Below are 22,546 nucleotides of genomic sequence, written 5' to 3'. Positions count from 1 at the left end.
CTGCACGGTCCCTGCAGTGTTGGGACAGGAGAGTCATGCCTCGTCTTGTCTGAGGAATGGAATTCTGGTTGCCTCTCGAGTTGTTCCGGGAGTCTCAGGCCCCTTGTCGAGCTGTGTGTAGACCCTGCGGGTTTTTCCGGATGATGCACGGGGGTGTCAGTGCCCCTTCGTGTTGTGCCTTCACTCACAGGGTTGCCTTCGAAGAGGTGTCCGGGCATCGGGTTCTTATCAAGAGCGGACCGGATAATCGGGGTCGTTCGGCACGTGGCACCTCACACATGGCTAGTCTCGAATTTCCTCCTGAGACCGGCCTCATCCTGAGGTGCACCAGGAAGGCCGGGAACCCCTTCCAGAGAAAGCAGGGGAATCGACTCTCCTGTCACGATCAGGAGGGGAGAAGGGGCTCAGATGAAGTGGTGCCGGGACCCTCGGTGTTCCCCTCGAGGCACCCAGCGTGTCGGCGAACTTTTGCGGTCTCATCAAGGGTGTCAAGTACCGTTTCACACTTAAGGACGGAACATGGGACTTCCCTGGAGACGCCGGGAATTTCGGTCTTCCCCTGGAGTGAGACCGGTATGTTGGGGAACTTTGGGGTCGCATCAAGGGTGCCAAGTAGCATTTCGAACTTTAAGATGGAACGTGGGACTTATCTTGAGACTCTAGCTGGCAAGGGCCTCATATTGCAATGAAGGGGGAACCACATGGTTTTTAAGACTTGAGGCTGAATTCTCGAATTACGATGGGAAATTCAGACTTCCTCTTGTGTTGACCGTGGGAAGACCAATCTTCCATTCAAATTGTGAGGGAGAGATGGAGGTTGCTCTCGAGTCACTGTAGGGCAAAATAGACCTCATCTAGGCTTGTGTCTAGGACATAATGTTCCACTCCAGGGGCGACAGGGATCTCGGGGTTGCATTCCAAACTCACCCGGGGAGTCAGGCCTCGTCTCGAGGGAAGCAAAGGACTCCGCTCTCCTCTCGAGTCGCACCGGGTATTTCTTGGACCCAACTGAGTGGCCTAAAGGGAGTCAATCCTCCTGTGAAGTTTGGAGAGAGGACCAGGGATTGCTCTCCAGGTCAGGCAGGAAAAGAAGGCCCCCATCTCTCCTTGACGGGGGCATCTTGTGGTTTTTCTTGAACTGCGGCGCCACTGTGTGTTTTCTCACGAGGTACGATGGGGTACTCAGGGAGCCTCTTGTGTGGTACTAGGGAAGTCAGTTTTCCTGCTTGTGGCAAGGAGAGCGCGTCCTTGCTCTGGAGTCATGGTAGGGGAATCGGGCATCAAGAGACGTTGAAAAAGGACTCTCCAAGTCTTTCTCGGGTTACTTCAGGAAACTCTGGGTTCCCTCGACTTGTGCCAGTGACCTCAGGTAGCTTCTCAGGGAGCCTCTGAGAATTCAGGGATACTGTGGTGTTGGGAGGGGCCTCTCGGGACACCACTGAGTTTGGTTCAATGGAAGAGGGCCTCTTCTCTAGTTGAGGCAGGAACCTCAGGCTTCCTCTCCATTTCTGACTCCGATCGCAGGGTCCCTGAAGAGTTGGGCCAGGAGGGTAAGGCCTCGTCTTGTGTGAAGGAATGCAACTTCACTTGCCTCTAGAGTTGTTCACGGGGTGACAGTCCACATTTGGAGCTGTGAGTGGAATCGGCGGGTTTTTCCAGATGATGCATGTGGATGTCAGTGTCCCTTCGTGTTGTGCCTTCATCCACAGGGTTGCCTTCGAAGAGATGTCCGGGCGTCAGGTTCTTATCTAGAGTGGACCGGGAATTCGGGATCTTTCAGCATATGGCACCAACCATGAGGCTACTTTTCGAATTTCCCCATGAGACCGGCCTCATCCAGAGGTTCGCGGGGAACGTCGGGAACCCCTTGCAGACAAAGCATGGGAGTCGACCCTCCTGTCGCGATCAGGAGGGGTGAAGGGGCTCACAGGAAGTGGTGCCGTGAACTTTGGTGTTTCCCTCGAGTGAGACCGGTATGTCAGGGAACTTTGGGGGTCGCATCAAGGGTGCCAAGTACCGTTTTGTACTTCAGGATGGAACGTGGGACTTCTCTTGATACGCTGTAGCGGCCAAGGGCCTCATCTTGCGATGACGGGGGAGCCACGTGGTTTTTCTCGAGTTGCGGCGGGATTCTCGAGTTACGACGGGGATTTCAGGCTTCCTCTTGTGTTGGGCCAGGGAAGTCCAATCATCCATTCGAGTTGCAACCGAGAGCTGGGGGTTCCGCTCGAGTCACTGCAGGGCAAAGGAGACCTCATCTAGGCTTGTGTCCAGGACCTAATGTTCCTCTCCAAGGGCCACAGGGATCTCAGGTTTGCATTCCAGACTCACCCAGGGAGTCAGGCCTCGTGTCGAAGGGAAGCAAAGGACTCCGCTCTCCTTTCGAGTCGCGACGGGCACCTCTTGGAGCCCACTTTGTGGCCTAAAGGGAGTCAAGCCTCCTGTGAAGTTTGGAGAGAGGACTTGGGACTGCTCTCCAGGCCATGCAGGAAAAGATGGCCCTCATCTCGCGATGACGGAGGGGTCTTGTGGGTTTTCTCGAGCTGCGGAGCCAGTGTGGGGTTTCACACGAGGTACGTCACGGAGCTCAGGGAGCCTCTCATGTGGCGCCAGGGAAGTCAGGTCTCCATGTGTGTGGCGAGGGGGAGCGGGTTATTGCTCTCGAGCCATGGTAGGGGAATCTGACCTCAAGACGCATTGAAGAAGGACTCTCGAGGTCTTTCTTCGATTGTGGCAGGAAACCCTTATTTCCCTCGACGTTTGCCAGTGGCCTCAAGGAGCTTATCAGAATGCCTATGAGAAGTCAGGGATACTGTGGAGATGGGAGGGGCCTCTCGGGGCTCCACTGGGTTTGTTTTAATGGAAGAGGGCCTCATCTCGGGTTGAGGCAGGAACCTCAGGTTTCCTCTCCATTTCTGACTCAGATCGAAGTGTGCCTGCAGAGTTGGGATTGGATACTCAGGCCTCGTCTTGTCTGAGGAAGGGAACTCCGCTTGCCTCTCTCATTGTTTAAGGGGTGACAGGCCAGTTGTGGAGCTGTATGTGGATCCTGTGGGGTTTTCCGGACGATGAACAGGGTTGCCAGTGCCCCCTCGTGTAGTGCCTTCATCCACAGGGTTGCCTTAGAAGAGGTGTCCGGGCATCGGGTTCTTATCAAGAGCAAGACCGAGAAATCGGGGTCTTTCGGCACGTGGCACCAACACGAGGCTACGTCTCGAATTTCTTCGTGAGACTGGCCTCATCCTGAAGTGCGCCATGAAGGTCGGGAACCCCTTCTAGACAAAGCAGGGGGATCGACCTTCCTGCCGTGATCAGGAGCGGAGAAGGGGCTCAAATGAAGTGGTGCCAGGAACTTCGGTGTTCCCTTGGAGTGAGACCGGTATATTGGGGAACTTTTGGGGTCGCATCAAGGGTGCCAAGTAGCATTTCGAACTTTATGACGAAACATGGGACTTCTCTTGAGACTCTGTAGCGGGCAAAGGCCTCATATTGCGATGAATGGGGAACCACGTGGTTTTTAAGAGTTGCGGCGGGATTCTCGAGTTACAACGGGAAATTCAGACTTCCTCTTGTGTTGGCCCAGTGAAGACCAATCTTCCATTCGAATTGAGAGGGAGAGATGGGTGTTGCTCTCGAGTCACTGTAGGGCAAAATAGACCTCATCTAGGCTTTTGTCCAGGACATAATGTTCCTCTCCAGGGGCAACAGGGATCTCAGGGTTGCATTCCAGACTCACCCGAGGTAAGGCCTCATCTCGAGGGGAAACAAAGTACTCTGCTCTCCTCTCAAGTCGCGACAGGTATCTCTTGAAGCCCATTGAGTGGCCTAAAGGGAGTAAAGCCTCCTGTGAAGTTTGGAGAAAGGACCAGGGATTGCTCTCCAGGTCAGGCAGGAAAAGAAGTCCCCAATCTCGCGATGACGGTGGCGTCTCGTGGGTTTTCCCGAGCTGCGGCGCCAGTGTGGGGTTTCTCACGAGGTATGACGGGGAGCTCAGGGAGCCTCTCATGTGGCGCCAGTGAAGTCAGGTGTCCATGCACATGGCGAGGGGGAGCGTGTCATTGCTCTCGAGTCATGGTAGGGGAATCCGGCCTCAAGACGCGTTGAAGACGGACTCTTGAGGTCTTTCTCGGGTTGCGGCAGGAGACCCTGTGTTCCCTCGACTTGTGCCGGTGACCTCAGGCAGTTGCTCAGGGTTCCTCTGAGAAGACACTGATACTGTGGTGTTGGGAGGGGCCTCTCGGGACTCCACTGCGTTTGGTGCAATGGAAGATTGCCGGGAGCCAGCGAGAGACATTCCACTCGTGACAAATGTCATGAGGAAAGAGTCTCGGCATACGCAAAGGCGGGATCGAGCCTCCGGGAGTTCCCCCGTATATTCTTGAGCATCTACCCCCAAAAACCAAAGTCTGCCTTTTTTATGGCTTTGTTCTCTCACCTTTGACATTACTGGGGATGTCCCCTACCACCATCTCACTCTCTCTGTCAAAGAGCTAACTTACAGCTCCAACTAATAATGTTCCTGGGCAATTAGTAGTGTTTAAATCCAAACCCCTCAGATGGTTTTCTAACTCGCCTGACAAGTTTACCCGGTCTCCTACAGCTATGCATACGATTGTGTACAGTCTCCCAGCCTCGAGACGCACGGGAAGTTTAAGATATTCAAATAGCTTAGAGCCTCTCAGAGAGTTAGAAACTGTCAGAATAAAACTAGTAAAAGATTTCATTGATGAACCAATCCTTTTTGCCAAGTTTCCACATCCCCTGAATTGTATCCTTGAATGTGTGTTAATTAATATAGTTGGTATGTAGAAAAAATAAGTAAAGGCCTTAATGTTAGTAACTTTAGACCCTTAAGGTAATAAATTCTTTTCTTTGTTGTAAACCCATTACACATCCTCCCTATAGGAATGCAATTTTATCTTCGAAAGATGGCGCCAAACCTTAAACAATTACTCTTAGAGAAATTAACTCTTATGGTTGATAAGTCTTTGTCAAGAGTCATAAAATGTTAATAGGTCTTCTGGCCAGAAGATGATGTAAATCATCTAAACCATTTTTATACGATAAATCTGCAGAAAAGAAACCCTGGTTTTTGATAAGGATTAAAGACTGCTGACTTTGCATCCCCTATTATCCTCTATGTGTAACTTAGGGTATTAAAACCTGTGTTGAAAATAAAGTTACGGGCCTTGCTCGCCAACGCTTGGTCTCCGCATGTCATTATTCCCCTCAATTTTCAGATGAGTGTCCATCTGGAGCGCGGATATCCTCTGCGACCATTTATTTGCCTGGGCTTCGAAGACCTACTCGATAAGGTGTCTAAGGTGGGGCACCTTCCTCTATTCTAGAGGGCACTTGCAGCCTCCGTGGTCAGAGCTAACCTGTGTCATGGGTTATATTGATTTTCCGCGTAAACCAAGCTACTCAGCTGCTTTTCTCCACTGAATTTTCCTACTGAGCTATCCTCATTCTATTACTCTTTATATCTTTGATGAATAAATAAATATATAAATAGGTCGCCTACTCCATCTTCCCTTCGAATACCCTGGATCAGCTGGGGCTGGACCTCTGCAGGTGGCGCCCGAGACAGGCATTTCGAAGGTAAATCCCCAACCCCATTCCCCCAGTGTTCAGTTTTCGGGACAGATAGGATCCCACTTAGGGGGCTGCAGATCCCCCTGTAGAATAGACAGGGCGAGAGGAGTGGGAAGTGTTGAAGAGTTAGAGAGAAAAAACGGTTTCTAAAAAGGCTGACAAAAAGGGCCTAATCTTTAGATAGCTAAAAGCAAAATCTTTTACTATCCTTAATTTTCTGACATGGGCAACACTGAATCAAATGAAAGACAGCTCTTTATAGGAGTAATTTTACAGTTATTAAGTAAAAGAAGAATCAAGGTTAAAACATCTTCCATTCAATCATTTTTTTACATTTGTACAAGACCACTGCCCTTGGTTTCTACAACAAGGCACTGTTAACCTAGATATCTTGAAAAAAACTAGGAAAACAGCTAAGAGCTTATTGTGCTCAGCAAGGTTTGGAAAAAATCCCTACTTACACCTTTCCTCTGTGGAATATGACTAGAGATGTTTTAGATTCAGCTCATGAATTTGAAAAGGTACCTGTTAAAGTGGAAAGTAAAGTTGGAAAAGTACCTGTTAAACAAAAAAGCAAATCTGAAAAGGTACCTGTTATAAAGAAAAGTGAAAATGAAGAGGCTATACCTAGCTATCGACAGCTAAATGAATGGCTAGCCGCTATGACTGCCAATGAGCATGTAAAAGATAGGGATGAAAAGAAAGATCAGCTCTCCCCTCAATTTGAAAAAGGTTTAGAGGAAACAGCAGCTCGATGCCATTCTGATGAGGATTGTTGTTTTTTTTTTTTTTTTTTTAGCTAAAGATGCTCCTAAAAGTTTAAGAAAACATCCCTAATCAGACCATCCGCTCCTAGGAGGTTGAGGGAAACATCCCCGATCAGACAGTTCGTAAGATTTAGTTACCAAACAGTTAAAGGATCTCCGGAACAGAAGAGGAAAACTTCGGGACGCTCCCATCCCCCTATGCCTCCTCCTCCATGTCGGGGTAAAGGGCCACCGCTAGGAGTTTCCCGGAGAAGGATTTTCTCTAGTCCCAAGGATGAACTCGATCCTCACCTTGAGGCTTCTTTTCTAGTCCCCTCTGAAGTTTAGCCAGGGTAAAGAGGTTACAAAATAAATAAAAATATTCTCTAAAATTAAAAAAAAAATTAAAAATGGATTTCTCTGCATCTAAGAATAGACAAATATTTATTGACTGTGGAATATGATTAGAAATGTCCTGGACCTCCGTCACGAGGCTGTTAAATAGCCTATGGGGGAGGCTATAGAGGTGGATGGTGGTGAGTCTCCATTTACTGCACAGATCATATTTTCTGCCATTGAAAAAAAAAAAAGGAGGGAGAAAGTGGTCTACCTCCCGAGGAAGGAGAGGGCTTACAGGACGCTGCGGCCGAGAGCCCTGGCGAGCTCCCTCCCCCTCTGCACAAACCTTTAAAAAACTTATCCACCACTTTCTGATTTAAGGAGACCACCACCGCCTTCGATTGTGCCTCCCAGGACCCAGGAGTTCCCCACTTTGCCCCCAAAGCCTCCCAAAGTGTTGCCTAAGACTGAGGAAGATAAAAAGTTTTTTAAACAAAGGAGCTTTTAGTACACAATATTCAGAGCGTGCTCCTTGGAGAAAACTCCCTCAGGGGGGTCTCACCCAGGCTAGGAGAAAAGCGAAAAGGCAAGGAGATTTAATAACAATATTAACCCCTGATGTGCCACTTACTCCAATTCCAACCGGAGTGGCTGGCCCCCTATCTGAGGACATTGTAAGATTTGTCCTGGGGCGTAGCTCGCTTTCTTTTAAAAAAAAATTAAATAAAAAAAAAAGAAAGAAAAGAAATTTCGCTGGTGCATGGTGTAGTAGATTCTGATGATATTGAGAAATTAAAGTCTTGATCTCACTGCCTATCAAAACTGTACAAATTAATAAAGGTCAAAGAGTAATACAGCTTTTACTTTTACCTTACTATCAGACAAGGAAAAACTTGACTTCTCAAGCTAAGAGCCACAAAACATTTGGATCTAGTGATCTAGCCTTTTGGGTGCAGGAAATTACAGTTCCAAGGCCTTTAAAAGATCTTTTAATTCAAGAGAATAAAACGCCAGGGCTATTAGACACAGGAACAGACGTCTCTTAACATTGCTGGGAAAGACTGGCCCAGCTCCTGGCCAACACATAATACTGAAAATGAGTTGGTGGGATTAGAGAAAGTGGTATGTGGGGTGGAGATGCTGTACAGGTGGTACATTTAACAATACTTTATATATTGTTATAAATACATAATATAAATGTATTTGCCTAATTACAGTTTGCCTAATTAGGTATGGGTATAAATAAAATATAATAAAGGTATACCTAATTCTATTTATAGATCTATACTTAATTAATTTGTATATAAATTAATATGTATACTATATACACACACATATATATATACTGTATAATTAAATATATATGGCAGAATATAATGTGTGTGTGGCTGATATTAATTGGTATGGATTGATGTGATGATAAATGTTCTATATACTGTATAATTATAAATGTGTGACATGTATTATTACAGTATATTGGTTTGTGTTGGTTGGTATTAGCTGTGTATGTGTTGTATTGTTGTAATATATATTAATTAATATATTAATTATAAAGATTAATTCAAGTATATTGATTTATATATATTATATGTCAATAACTTTATACTTGTTGCCATATATAAATACATATATAAATGCATTTTGCATTTAGGTATATCTGTATACCTGTATACCAAAATGAGATAAGGAGGTTATACATTTATTACTTAAATTTATACAGAGACCTAAACTAAACATTAGACCTAAATTAACATATCCATAGGGAAACAGCTAGACAAATAGTGAAGTTATGTTCCAATTGTAATTAATCACTTAAACGTAAACACACAGGGGCAGACTACAATGATGAGACACTAGATGCCTGAATTACAGGCTACGACTCGGCCCCTGGTCAAGTAAAAAGGCCTCCTTACGGGAGAGTGAAAAAGGCCAGATGTGTTGCTAACTTGTGGGAGAGGGTATGCTTGTATATTTCTACAGAATGCAGATTCTCCGGTTTGGATCTCAGACAAATTCGTCATGTCACATTCCCCAAAGACCAGGTTCGCGGCGCGCGCACTCGCTCGCTCCCCCTCCCCCAGCCAGCTCTCGCCTCCGCGCCACCAGCAGCGCCTCGCACCCACCTCTCTGCACCCCGTGACCTAGAGCAAAGAAGTCTGTGCAGCGAGTGAGGGCCAGAGAGGAAAGCGCGCCCGCGGAGTGCCGTCCAGACCAGCGTGGCCCCACCGGCGAGAGGGGACCGCCCTGAGCCCAAGCGGTGGCGGCTAGCCCTAAACCACGAACCCTGCCCCTCCGCCCACCATAGGCGCCTTGGCCCACAGCCTGCCGCTCGCGTTCTGCCTCCTGATGCTGGGGACACTGCTCCCCCGGGCTGACGCCTACAGCTGCTCCCTGGTTCATCTTGTTTAAACCCTCAATATAATGTTTGCTCCTTTGTAATGCTACAACATCCACCTTATCTTATGATGTAACCACTTATTGAATTATGGTCTTGCTGTATTACAACAACTACAGGATTTAATGCAAACACGACGGTTTGTGGGCTTAATTATCTTGGGAACAGCAGCTTTGATAAGTGCAATCACTTCTGTTACTGTGGAAGCAATATCATTGACTCAACAAGTACATACTGCTCAATATGTTGATTCTATGTCCAAAAATGTTTCTTTAACATTGGCAACACAGGAAGCTATAGAGAGAAAATTAGAAATGAGGGTAGACGCCCTAGAGGAAGCAGTAATACATATTGGGACTGAATTGCAGGCTTTAAAGGTGAAAATGGCATTGTCTTGTCATGCTGACTATCGGTGGATATGTGTAACACCCCTGAAAGTAAATGAGACAGATTTTGAATGGGAAAAGATTAAAAACCATATTTCAGGTATCTGGAACAGCTCTGACATTGGTTGAGACGTAGGGAAACTTCACTATCGAATAGCAACCATGGAGCACTCCCGATTAGATTTTACTGCTGCTGGAACAGCAAATGATTTCTTCCAAACTTTCCCTAACTACATCTCAGGAAAGAATATTCTGTCTAATGTCTTTAGCTATGCTGCGGTGGCTGCTTTAATTCTGCTTCTCATAATCATTCTTCCTTGTATTGTCAGGATTCTTCGGCAGAGTATTCAGAGGCTCGCGACTGAGCTACATCTGGCTGTTTTAAGAAATAAAAAACGGGGAGATGCCGGGAGCCGGCGAGAGACATTCCACTCGTGACAAAGGTCATGAGGAAGGAGGCTGGGCATACACAAAGGTGGGATCGAGCCTCGGGAGTCCTCCCGGATATTCTTGAGCATCTACCCCCCAAAACCAGAGTCTGCCTACTTTATTGCTTTGTGCTCTCACCTCTGACTTTCCTGGGGGCTGTCCCCCACCACCATCTCACTCTCTCTGTCAAAGAGCTAACTTACAGCTCCAATTAATAAAGTTCCTGGGCAATTAGGAGTGTTTAAATCCAAACACGTCAGATGGCTCTCTAACTCGCCTGACAAGTTTACCCGGTCTCCTACAGCAATGCATACAATTGTTTACAGTCTCCGAGCCTCGAGAGGCACGGGAAGCTTAAGATATTCAAATAGCTTAGAGCCTCTCAGAGAGTTAGAAACTGTCAGAATAAAACTAGTAAAAGATTTCATTGATGAACCAATGCTTGTTGCCAAGTTTCCACATCCCCTGAATTGTATCCTTGAATGTGTATTAATTAATATAGTTGGTATGTAGAAGAAATAAGTAGTGGCCTTGGTGTTACTAACTTTAGACCCTTAAGGTAATAAATTCTTTCCTTTGTTGTAAGCCCATTACACATCTGCCCTATAGGAATGCAATTTTATCTTCGAAAGATGGGGCCAAACCTTAAAATAATTACTCTTAGAGAAAATAAGTCTTACGGTTGATAAGTCTTTGTCAAGAGTCATAAAATGTTAATAGGTCTTCTGGCTAGAAGATGATGTAAATCACCTAAACCATTTGTATACGATACATTTGCAGGACAGAAACTCTGGTTTTTGATAAGGATCAAAGGCTGCTGTCTTTGCATCCCCATTATCCTCTATGTGTAACTTAGGGTATAAAAACCCCTGTTGAAAATAAAGCTACGGGCCTTGATTGCCAACGCTTAGTCTCCTAATGTCATTCTTCCCCTCAATTTTCATCTGAAAATTGAGTGTCCATCTGGAGCGCGGATATCCTCTGCGGCCATTTATTTGCCTGGGCTTCGAAGACCACTTGAAAAGGTGTCTAAGGTGGGGCACTTTTCGCTATTCGAGAGGGAGCCTGCGGCCTCCGTGGTCAGAGCTAACCTGGTGTCACGGGTTATACTGATTTTCCGCATAAACCAAGCTACTCAGCTTCTTTTCTCCACTAAATTTTCCTACTGAGCTATCCTCATTCTATTACTCTTTATATCTTCGATAAATAAATCAATAGGCCGCCTACTCTGTCTCCCCTTTGAAAACCCTGGACCAGCCGAGGCTGGACCTTGTCAGAAGAGGGCCTCATCTCGATTTGAAGCAGGAACCTCAGGGTTGCTCTCCATTTCTGACTCTGAACACAGAGTCCCTACAGAGTTAGGACAGGAGAGTCAGGCCTCGTCTTGTGTGGAGGAATGGAACTCCACTGGACTCTCGAGTTGTTCACCGGATAACAGGCCACTTGTCGAGCTGTGTGTGGAACCTGCGGTTTTATCCGGATGATGCATGGGGGTGTCAGTTCCCCTTCGTTTTTTGCCTTCATACACAGGGTTGCCTTCGAAGAGGTATCCAGCCTTCAGATTCTTATCAAGAGCAGACCAGGAAATCAGTGTCTTTCGGCATGTGGCACCACCCACAAGCCTACGTCTCGAATTTCTTCTTGAGACGGACCTCAACCTGAGGTGCACCAGGAAGGTCGGTAACCCTTTCAGAAAAAGCAAGTGAATCGACCTTCTTGTCCCGATCAGGAGGGGAGAAGGGGCTCAGATGAAGTGGTGCCGGGAACCTCGATGTTCCCCTCGAGTAAAACTGGGATGTCGGGGAACTTTTGGAGTCACATCAAAGGTGCTAAGTACCGTTTCAAATTTCAAGACGGAACGTGAGACTTCTCTTGAGACGCTGTAGCTGGCAAGGGCCTCATCTTGTGGTGACGGGTTAACCACGTTGTTTTTCTCGAGTTGTGGCGGGATTCTCGAGTTAGGTCAGGAAATTCAGGCTTCCTCTTGTGTTGGCCCAGGGAAGTCCAGTCTTCCATTCGAGTTGCGAGGGAGAGCTAGGGATTGCGCTTGAGTTACTGCAGGGCAAAAGAGACCTTATCTAGGCTTGTGTCCAGGACATCATGTTCGTCTCCAGGGGGGACAGGGATCTCGGGGTTGCTTTCCTGATGCACCCGGGGAGTCAGTCCTTGTCTCGAGGGGAAGCGAAGGACTCCGCTCTCCTCTCGAGTTGCAACGGGTATCTCTTGGAGCCCACTGAGTGGCCTAAAGGGAGTCAAGCCTCCTGTGGAGTTTGGAGAGAGGACTCGTGATTGCTCTCCAGGCCATGCAGGAAAAGAAGGCCATCATCTCGCGATGAAGGGGGCATCTCGTGGGTTTTCTCGAGCTGCAGCGCCAGTGTGGGGTTTCTCATGAGGTACTACAGGGAGCTCAGGGAGCCTCTCATGTGGCGCTTGGGAAGTCAGGTCTCCATGCGCATTGCGAGGGGGAGTGCGTCATTGCTCTAGAGTCATGGAAGGTGTATCGGGCCTCAAGAACCATTAAAGAAGGACTTTCAAGGTGTTTCTTGGGTCACGGCAGTAAACCCTGGGTTCCCTCGACTAGTGCCGGTGGCCTCAGGGAGCTTCTCAGTGTGCCTCTGAGAAGTCAAGGATACCCTGGAGTTGGGAGGGCCCTCTCGGGACTCCACTGGGTTTGGTGCAATAGAAGAGGGCCTCATCTCGAGTGGAGGCAGGAACCTCAGGGTTCGTCTCCATTTCTGACTCTGATCGCAGGGTCCCTGCAGAGTTGGGACAGGAGAGTCAGGCCTCGTCTTGTAAGGAGGAATGGAACTCCGCTTGCCTCTCGAGTTATTCACGGGGTGACAGGCAACTTGTCGAACTGTGTTTGGAATCTGCGGGTTTTTCCGGACGATGCACGAGGGTGTCAGTGCCCCTTCGTGTTGTGCCTTCTTCCACAGGGTTGCCTTTCAAGAGGTGTCCGGGCATCGGGTTCTTATCAAGAGTGGACCGGGGAATCGGGGTCTTTCAGCATGTGTTACCACCCATGAAGCTACGTCTCAAATATTCTCGTTAGACCGGCCTCATCCTGAGGTGCGCCGGGAAGGTTGGGAACCCCTTCCAGACAAAGCACGGGAGTCGACCCTCCAGTCGCAATCAGGAGGGGAGAAGTGGCTCAGATGAAGTCGTACCGGGAACCTCGGTGTTCCCCTCGAGAGAGACCAGGGTGTGGGGGAACTTTTGGAATCGCATCAAGGGTGCCAAGTTTTCACACTTGAAGTGTGAAAACACTTCAAGAAGAAACCTGGGACTTCTCTTTAGACGCTGTAGCGGGCAAGGGCCTCATCTTGCGATGACAGGGTAACCATGTGGTTTTTCTCGAGTTTCGGCGGGATTCTCGAGTTACGATGGGGAATTCAGGCTTCCTCTTGTGTTGGCCCAGGGAAGTCCAATCTTCCATTGGAGTTGCGAGAGAGAGCTAGGGATTGCTCTCGAGTCACTTCAGGGCAAAAGAGACCTCATCTAAGCTTGTGTCCAGGACCTAATGTTCCTCTCCAGGGGCGACAGAGATCTCGGGGTTGCATTTTAGATGCACCCGAGGAGTCAGACCTCATCTCGAGAGGAAGGAAAGGACTCTGCTCTGCTCTCGAGTCCCGACGGGTATTTCTTGGAGACCACTGAGTGGCCTAAAGGGAGTCAAGCCTCCTGTGGATTTTTTTTTAATTTTATTTTATTTTTAAACTTTACATAATTGTATTAGTTTTTCCAAATATCAAAATGAATCCGCCTCAGGTATACATGTGCTCCCCATCCTGAACCCTCCTCCCTCCTCCCCCCCATAGCATCCCTCTGGGTCGTCCCAGTGCACTAGCCCCAAGCATCCAGTGTCATGCATCAAACCTGGACTGGCAACTCTTTTCATACATGATATTTTACATGTTTCAATGCCATTCTCCCAAATCTTCCCACCTTCTCCCTCTCCCACAGAGTCCATAAGACTCTTCTATACATCAGTGTCTCTTTTGCTGTCTCGTACTCAGGGTTATTGTTACCGTCTTTCAAAGTTCCATATATATGCGTTAGTATACTGTATTGGTGTTTTTCTTTCTGGCTTACTTCACTCTGTATAATAGGCTCCAGTTTCATCCACCTCATTAGAACTGACTCATTCTATTCTTTTTAATGGCGGAGTAATACTCCATTGTGTATATGTACCACAGCTTTCTTATCCATTCATCTGCTGATGGACATCTAGGTTGCTTCCATGTCCTGGCTATTAGAAACAGTGCTGCGATGAACATTGGGGTACACGTGTCTCTTTCCCTTCTGGTTTCCTCAGTGTGTATGCCCAGCAGTGGGATTGCTGGATCATAAGGCAGTTCTATTTCCAGTTTTTTAAGGAATCTCCACACTGTTCTCTATAGTGGCTGTACTAGTTTGCATTCCCACCAACAGTGTAAGAGGGTTCCCTTTTCTCCACACCCTCTCCAGCATTTATTATTTGTAGACTTTTGGATTGCAGCCATTCTGACTGGCGTGAAATGGTACCTCATAGTGGTTTTGATTTGCATTTCTATGATAATGAGTGATTTTGAGCATCTTTTCATGTGTTTGTTAGCCATCTGTATGTCTTCTTTGGAGAAATGTCTATTTAGTTCCTGGCCCATTTTTTGATTGGGTCATCTATTTTTCTGGAGTTGAGCTGTAGGTGTTGCTTGTATATTTTTGAGATTAGTTGTTTGTCAGTTGCTTCATTTCCTATTATTTTCTCCCATTCCGAAGGCTGTCTTTTCACCTTGCTAATAGTTTGCTTTGATGTGCAGAAGCTTTTAAGGTTAATTAGGTCCCATTTGTTTATTTTTGTTTTTATTTCCAATATTCTGGGAGGTGGGTCATAGAGGATCCTGCTGTGATGTATTTCAGAGAGTGTTTTGCCTATGTTCTCCTCTAGGAGTTTTATAGTTTCTGGTCTTACGTTTAGATCTTTAATCCATTTTGAGTTTATTTTTGTGTATTGTGTTAGAAAGTGTTCTAGTTTCATTCTTTTACAAGTGGTTGACCAGATTTCCCAGCACCACTTGTTAAAGAGATTGTCTTTAATCCATTGTATATTTTTGCCTCCTTTGTCAAAGATAAGGTGTCCATACGTGTGTGGATTTATCTCTGGGCTTTCTATTTTGTTCCACTAATCTATATTTCTGTCTTTGTGCCAGTACCATACTGTCTTGATAACTGTGGCTTTGTAGCGGAGCCTGAAATCAGGTAGGTTGATTCCTCCAGTTCCATTCTTCTTTCTCAAGATCGCTTTGGCTATTCGAGGTTTTTTGTATTTCCATACAAATTGTGAAATTATTTGTTCTAGCTCTGTGAAGAATACTGTTGGTAGCTTGATAGGGATTGCATTGAATCTATAAATTGCCTTGGGTAGTATACTCATTTTCACTATATTGATTCTTCCAATCCATGAACATGGTATATTTCTCCACCTATTAGTATCCTCTTTGATTTCTTTCACCAGTGTTTTATAGTTTTCTATATATAGGTCTTTAGTTTCTTTAGGTAGGTATATTCCTAAGTATTTTATTCTTTCCGTTGCAATGGTGAATGAAATTGTTTCCTTAATTTCTCTTTCTGTTTTCTCATTATTAGTGTATAGGAATGCAAGGAATTTCTGTGTGTTGATTTTATATCCTGCAACTTTACTATAGTCATTGACTAGTTCTAGTAATTTTCTGGTGGAGTCTTTAGGGTTTTCTATGTAGAGGATCATGTCATCTGCAAACAGTGAGAGTTTTACTTCTTCTTTTGCAATTTGGATTCCTTTTGTTTCTTTTTCTGCTCTGATTGCTGTGGCCAAAACTTCCAAAGCTATGTTGAATAGTAATGGTGAAAGTGGGCACCCTTGTCTAGTTCCTGACTTTAGAGGAAATGCTTTCAATTTTTCACCATTGAGGATAATGTTTGCTGTGGGTTTGTCATATATAGCTTTTATTATGTTGAGGTATGTTCCTTCTATTCCTGCTTTCTGGAGAGTTTTTAATCATAAATGGATGTTGAATTTTGTCAAAGGCTTTCTCTGCATCTATTGAGAAAATCATATGGTTTTTATTTTTCAATTTGTTAAGGTGGTGTATTACATTGATTGATTTGCGGATATTGAAGAATCCTTGCATCCCTGGGATAAAGCCCACTTGGTCATGGTGTATGATCTTTTTAATGTGTTGTTGGATTCTGATTGCTAGAATTTTGTTAAGGATTTTTGCATCTATGTCATCAGTGATATTGGCCTGTAGTTTTCTTTTTTTGTGGGATCTTTGTCAGGTTTTGGTATTAGGCTGATGGTGGCCTCATAGAATGAGTTTGGAACTTTACCTTCCTCTGCAATTTTCTGGAAGAGTTTGAGCAGGATAGGTGTTAGCTCTTCTCTAAATTTTTCGTAGAATTCAGCTGTGAAGCCGTCTGGACCTGGGCTTTTGTTGGCTGGAAGATTTTTGGTTACAGTTTCCATTCCCGTGCTTGTGATGGGTCTGTTAAGATTTTCTAGTTCTTCCCTGGTCCAGTTTTGGAAAGTTGTACTTTTCTAAGAATTTGTCCATTTCTTCCACGTTGTCCATTTTATTGGCATATAATTGTTGATAGTAGTCTCTTATGATCCTTTGTATTTCTGTGTTTTCTGTTGTGATCTCTCCATTTTCATTTCTAATTTTATTGATTTGATTTTTCTCCCTTTGTTTCTTGATGAGTCTGGCTAATGGTTTGTCAATTTTATTTATCGTTTCAAAGAACCAGCTTTTGGTTTTGTTGATTTTTGCTATGGTCTCTTTTGTTTCTTTTGCATTTATTTCTGCTCTAATTTTTAAGATTTCTTTCCTTCTACTAACCCTGGGGTTCTTCATTTCTTCCTTTTCTAGTTGCTTTAGGTGTAGAGTTAGTTTATTTATTTGACTTTTTTCTTGTTTCTTGAGGTGTGCCTGTATTGCTATGAACTTTCCCCTTAGGACTGCTTTTACCGTGTCCCACAAGTTTTGGGTTGTTGTGTTTTCATTTTCATCCGTTTCTATGCAAATTTTGATTTCTTTTTTGATTTCTTCTGTGATTTGTTGGTTATTCAGCAGCGTGTTGTTCAGCCTCCATATGTTGGAATTTTTAATAGTTTTTCTCCTGTAATTGAGATCTAATCTTACTGCATTGTGGTCAGAAAAGATGCTTGGAATGATTTCTATTTTTTTGAATTTACCAATGCTAGCTTTATGGCCCAGGATGTGATCTATCCTGGAGAAGGTTCCATGTGCACTTTAGAAAAAGTTGAAATTCATTGTTTTGGGATGAAATGTCCTATAGATATCAATTAGGTCTAACTGGTCTATTGTATCATTTAAAGTTTGTGTTTCCTTGTTAAATTTCTGTTTAGTTGATCTATCCATAGGTGTGAGTGGGGTATTAAAATCTCCAACTATTATTGTGTTAGTGTTAATTTCTCCTTTCATACTTGATAGCATTTGTCTTACATACTGTGGTGCTCCCACGTTGGGTGCATATATATTTATAATTGTTATATCTTCTTCTTGGATTGATCCTTTGATCATTATGTAGTGACCTTCTTTGTCTCTTTTCACGGCCTTTGTTTTAAAGTCTATTTTATCTGATATGAGTATCGCTACTCCTGCTTTCTTTTGGTCCCTATTTGCATGGAAAATCTTTTTCCAGCCCTTCACTTTCAGTCTGTATGTATCCCCTGTTTTGAGGTGGGTCTCTTGTAGACAACATATGTAGGGGTCTTGTTTTTGTATCCATTCAGCCAGTCTTTGTCTTTTGGTTGGAGCATTCAACCCATTTACGTTTAAGGTAATTACTGATAAGTATGATCCCATTGCCATTTACTTTATTGTTTGGGGTTTGAATTTATACACCGTTTTTGTGTTTCCTGTTTAGTATTTGTTGGAGAGCTGGTTTGGTGGTGCAGAATTCTCTCAGCTTTTGCTTGTCTGAAAAGCTTTTGATTTCTCATTCATACTTGAATGAGATCCTTGCTGGGTACAATAATCTGGGCTGTAGGTTATTTTCTTTCATCATTTTAAGTATGTCTTGCCATTCCCTCCTTGCTTGAAGAGTTTCTATTGAAAGATCAGCTGTTATCCTTATGGCAATTCCCTTGTGTGTTATTTGTTGTTTTTCCCTTGCTGCTTTTCATATTTGTTCTTTGTGTTTGATTTTTGTTAATGTGATTAATATGTGTCTTGGGGGGTTTCGCCTTGGCTTTATCCTGTTTGGGACTCTCTGGGTTTCTTGGACTTGAGTGAGTATTTCCTTCCCCATTTTAGGGAAGTTTTCAACTATTATCTCCTCAAGTATTTTCTCACGGTCTTTCTTTTTGTCTTCTTCTTCTGGGACCCCTATGATTCGAATGTTGTAGCGTTTAATATTGTCCTGGAGGTCTCTGAGATTGTGCTCATTTCTTTTAATTCGTTTTTCATTTATCCTCTCTGATTCATTTATTTCTACCATTCTATCTTCGAATTCACTAATCCTATCTTCTGCCTCTGTTATTCTACTATTTGTTGCCTCCAGAGTGTTTTTAATTTCATTTATTGCATTATTCATTATATATTGACTCTTTTTTTATTTCTTCTAGGTCCTTGTTAAACCTTTCTTGCATCTTCTCAATCCTTGTCTCCAGGCTATTTATCTGTGATTCCATTTTAATTTCAAGATTTTAGATCCATTTCACTATCCTTACTCGGAATTCTTTATCAGGTAGATTCCTTATCTCTTCCTCTTTTGTTTGGTTTGGTGGGCATTTATCCTGTTCCTTTATCTGCTGGGTATTCCTCTGTCTCATCTTGTTTAAATTGCTGAGTTTGGGGTGTCCTTTCTGTATTCTGGCAGTTTGTGGAGTTCTTTACTGTGGCATTTCCTCGCTGTGTGTGGGTTTGTACAGGTGTCTTGTCAAGGTTTCCTGGTTAGGGAAGCTTGTGTCCGTGTTCTGGTGGGTGGAGCTGTATTTCTTCTCTCTGGAGTGCAATGAAGTGTCCAGTAATGAGTTATGAGATGTCTGTGGTTTTGGGGTGACTTTGGGCAGCCTGTATCTTGAAGCTCAGGGCTGCGTTCCTTTGTTGCTGGAGAATTTGCTTGGTATGTCTTGCCCTGGAACTTGTTGGCCCTTGTGTGGTGCTTGATTTCAGTGTCGGTATGGAGGCATTTGATGAGCTCCTGTCAATTAATGTTCCTCGGAGTCAGGAGTTCCCTGGAGTCAGGGTTTGGACTTAAGCCTCCTGCTTCCAGTTATCTGTCTTACTTTTACAGTAGTTTCAACACTTCTCCTTCTATACAGCACCATTGATAAAACATCTACGTTAAAGAAGAAAAGTTTCTCTACTGTGAGGGTCACTCAGAAAGGTTCACAGCGTTACATGGAGAAGAGAAGAGGGACGAGGGAGTTAGAGGTGACCCAAATGAGATCAGGTGGAATCAATAGTGGAGAGAGTGGGCTGGCCAGTAGTCACTTCCTTATGTGCACTCCACAACTGGACCGCTCAGAGATGTTCACAGAGTTATACAGAGACGAGAAGAAGGAGGAAGGAGACAGAGGTGGCCAGAAGGATAAAAGGGGGGAATGAAAAGGAGGGAGACAGATCCAGCCAGTAATCAGTTCCCTAAGTGTTCTCCACCATCTGGAATACACAGAAATTCACAGAGTTGGGTAGAGTAGAGAGGGGTTAGGGAGGAGACACAGGCGACCTGGTGGAGAAAAAGGAGAGTCCAAAGGGAGAGAGAGCAGTCAAGCCAGTAATCTCGCTCCCTAGTGAAAAATGGGTACTGAAGATTGGGTTCTTAAAGGTACAAAATTGGTAACAAATACATAAAAGCAAAAATTAAAAATCTAGAGTAGAGTTTGGAATTTCAAAAATACGATGTTAAAGAAAAGAAGAAGGAAAAGAAAGAGAGAAAAAACGAACAAAGAAAAACAAACAAGCTCGCAAAAAATATTAAGAAAATACAGGTACAAAATTGATAACTAATACCAAAAAGCAAAAATTAAAAATCTAGAGTAGAGTTTGGAATTTCAAAAATACAATGTTAAAAAAAAGGAAGAAGAAAACTAAAGAGAAAACAAACAAACAAAAACAAGCAATGTCGCAAAAATTATAAAGAAACTACAGGTACAAAATTGATATCAAATACCAAAAAGCATAAATTAAAAATCTAGAGTACAGTTTGGAATTTCAAAAATACAATGTTAAAGAAAAGAAGAAAAAAAAAAACAAAACAAAAAAACAAGGTCAAAAAATTAATATATATATATATATATATATATATATATATATATATATATGAAGTTTGCTGAAGAAGAAAAAAATAGGGTCTTTTTTTTTGCAAAGTAATAGGTTATAAAAGTGAAAATTAAAGGAACAATAGAGGACTTAAAATTAAAAAAATTAAAAAAAAGAACGAATGATCATAAAAATATATCTAGGACTTTCTCTGGTTTTGTTGTGAGTATCGTGGGTTCAGTTCATTTTTGGCTAGTTCCTTGGTCCGACTTATATTTCCCAAGATCTATAGGCGCCTTCCTATGTAGTCCTAGTAACCACAGGGTTTTAATCTATTGCCTGTAGCTTCCAAGGCGTTTCCCTCTGTTATAGCTTCTTTTGTTTGCTGGTCTCTTCAGTGTCTGGTTTACGCCCTGACACAAAGGGGACGGTGGAGGACACTTTTTTTTTTTAGGCTCACTTGTTCAGTTGTGCTGTGGGGAGGGAGGGAGGGATGCTGCAAACAAATAACACTGGCGTGCGCTCGCAGTGCCTCAGCCACACTGGGTCTGCCCCCGCTCACGGCACGTGTAGCCTCCCTGCCCACACTGCTCGGGCTCTAGGTTGTTCCACCAGGAACAATCCGAGGCTGGCCCTGGGCTGCATGCACCTCCCAGGTCCAAGCCGCTCAGGTTCAGGCACTCGGGTAGTCCTCAGAGGCACAGACTCGGTTGGGCCTGCGTTTTGTGCTCTTCCCAGGTCCGAGCAGCTCAGGTGATGAGGTGTTTGGCGAGCGCCAATGTTGTGACTTATCGCCTCCCCGCCACTCGGTTATCTGGGTGTAAAACAGGCGCACCTTCTCAGGCAGATGTTGACCGTCCAGATCCCCAAGAAGTTTTAGTTAGCAAAGAAGCCTGCTTACAGTTTTATAGATAATGTCTCTCTGGGGCTGCGATTGCCCCCTTCCGGCTCTGGCTGCCTGTCACCGGAGGGGGAAGGTCTGCAGCCGGCTATCTCTGTTCAGTCCTTTGTTCCGTGCGCGGGCCTGGCGGTGTCTTAGGTTAGGGCTGGCTTTTTGCGTGGTAGATATCCCAGAGTCTGGTTTGCTAGCCCAAGTTATTTCGTTCAGATAGCGCTCAGGGTATTCAGGCCAGATTCTTACTCTAAGCGATGCAGCCCGCGCCGCGCCTCCCTGCCCAGCCCCTGCTTGCTAATGGTGTGAGCAGGCGTCTGCACTGCTTCGCGGCTGGGGGAGTTACCGTAGGGCTTGCAATCTGCGAGTTTTAATTGCTTATTTATTTTTATCCCCCTTATGTTGCCCTTTGTGCTTCCAAAGCTTGGCAAAGATTTGGCAGTGAAAAGCTTTCCTGGTGTTTGGAAACTTTTCTCTTTTTAAGACTATCTTCCCGGGACGGAAATCCCTCCCTCCCTCTTTTGTCTCTTTTTTTTTGTCTTTTATACTTTTTCCTACCTACTTTCCAAGAGTTGGGTTCTTTTCTGGATGCCTGATGTCCTCTGGCAGCATTCATAAGTTGTATTGTGGAATTTACTCGACGTTTAAATGCTCTTTTGATGAAATTGTTTGGGGGGGAAAGAGTTCTCCCCGTCCTACTCCTCAGCAATCTTGGCTCCTCTCTTGTGGAGTTTGGAGAGAGCACGCGGGATTGCTCTCCAGGCCATGCAGGAAAAGAAGGCCCTCATCTCGCGATGTCGGGGGAGTCTCGTGGTTTTTCTGGAGCTGCGGTGCCAGTGTGGGGTTTCTCACAAGGTACGACCAGGAGCTTAGGGAACCTCTCGTGTGGTGTCAGGGAAGTCAAGTCTCCATACGAGTGGCGAGGGGGCGCACGTCATTGCTCTCGAGTCATGGTAGTGGAATCAGGGCTCAACGCAATGAAAAAGGACGCTTGAGGTCTTTCTCGGGTTGCGGCAGGAGACCCTGGGTTCCCTCGACTTGTGCCTGTGACCTCAGGTAGCTTCTCAGGGTGCCTCTGAGAAGTCAGGGATACTATGGAGCTGGGATAGGCCTCTCGGGACTCCACTGGGTTTGCTGCAATGGAAGAGGGCCTAATCTCGAGATCAGGAAGGAACCTCAGGGTTCCTCTCCATTTCTGACTCAGATTGCAGGGTCCCTGCAGAGTTGGGACAGGAGAGTCAGGCCTCGTCTTGTGTGGAGGAATGGAACTCCGCTTGCCTCTCGAGTTGTTCAAGGAGTGACAGGCCACTTGTCGAGCTGTGTGTGGAACCTGCGGTTTTTTCCAGACAATGCACGGGGGTGTCAGTGCCCCTTCGTGATGTGCTTTCATCCACAGGGTTGCCTTCGAAGTGGTGTGCGGGCATCGGGTTCTTTTCAAGAGCGGACCAGGAAATCGGGGTCTTTTGGAATGCGGCACCACACACGAGGCTACGTCTCGAATTTCCTCGTGAGACGGG

Source organism: Bubalus kerabau, unplaced genomic scaffold (genome assembly GCF_029407905.1).
Source record: "Bubalus kerabau isolate K-KA32 ecotype Philippines breed swamp buffalo unplaced genomic scaffold, PCC_UOA_SB_1v2 scaffold_31, whole genome shotgun sequence".
Taxonomy (NCBI): domain Eukaryota; kingdom Metazoa; phylum Chordata; class Mammalia; order Artiodactyla; family Bovidae; genus Bubalus; species Bubalus kerabau.
This window is presented reverse-complemented; position numbering follows the sequence as displayed.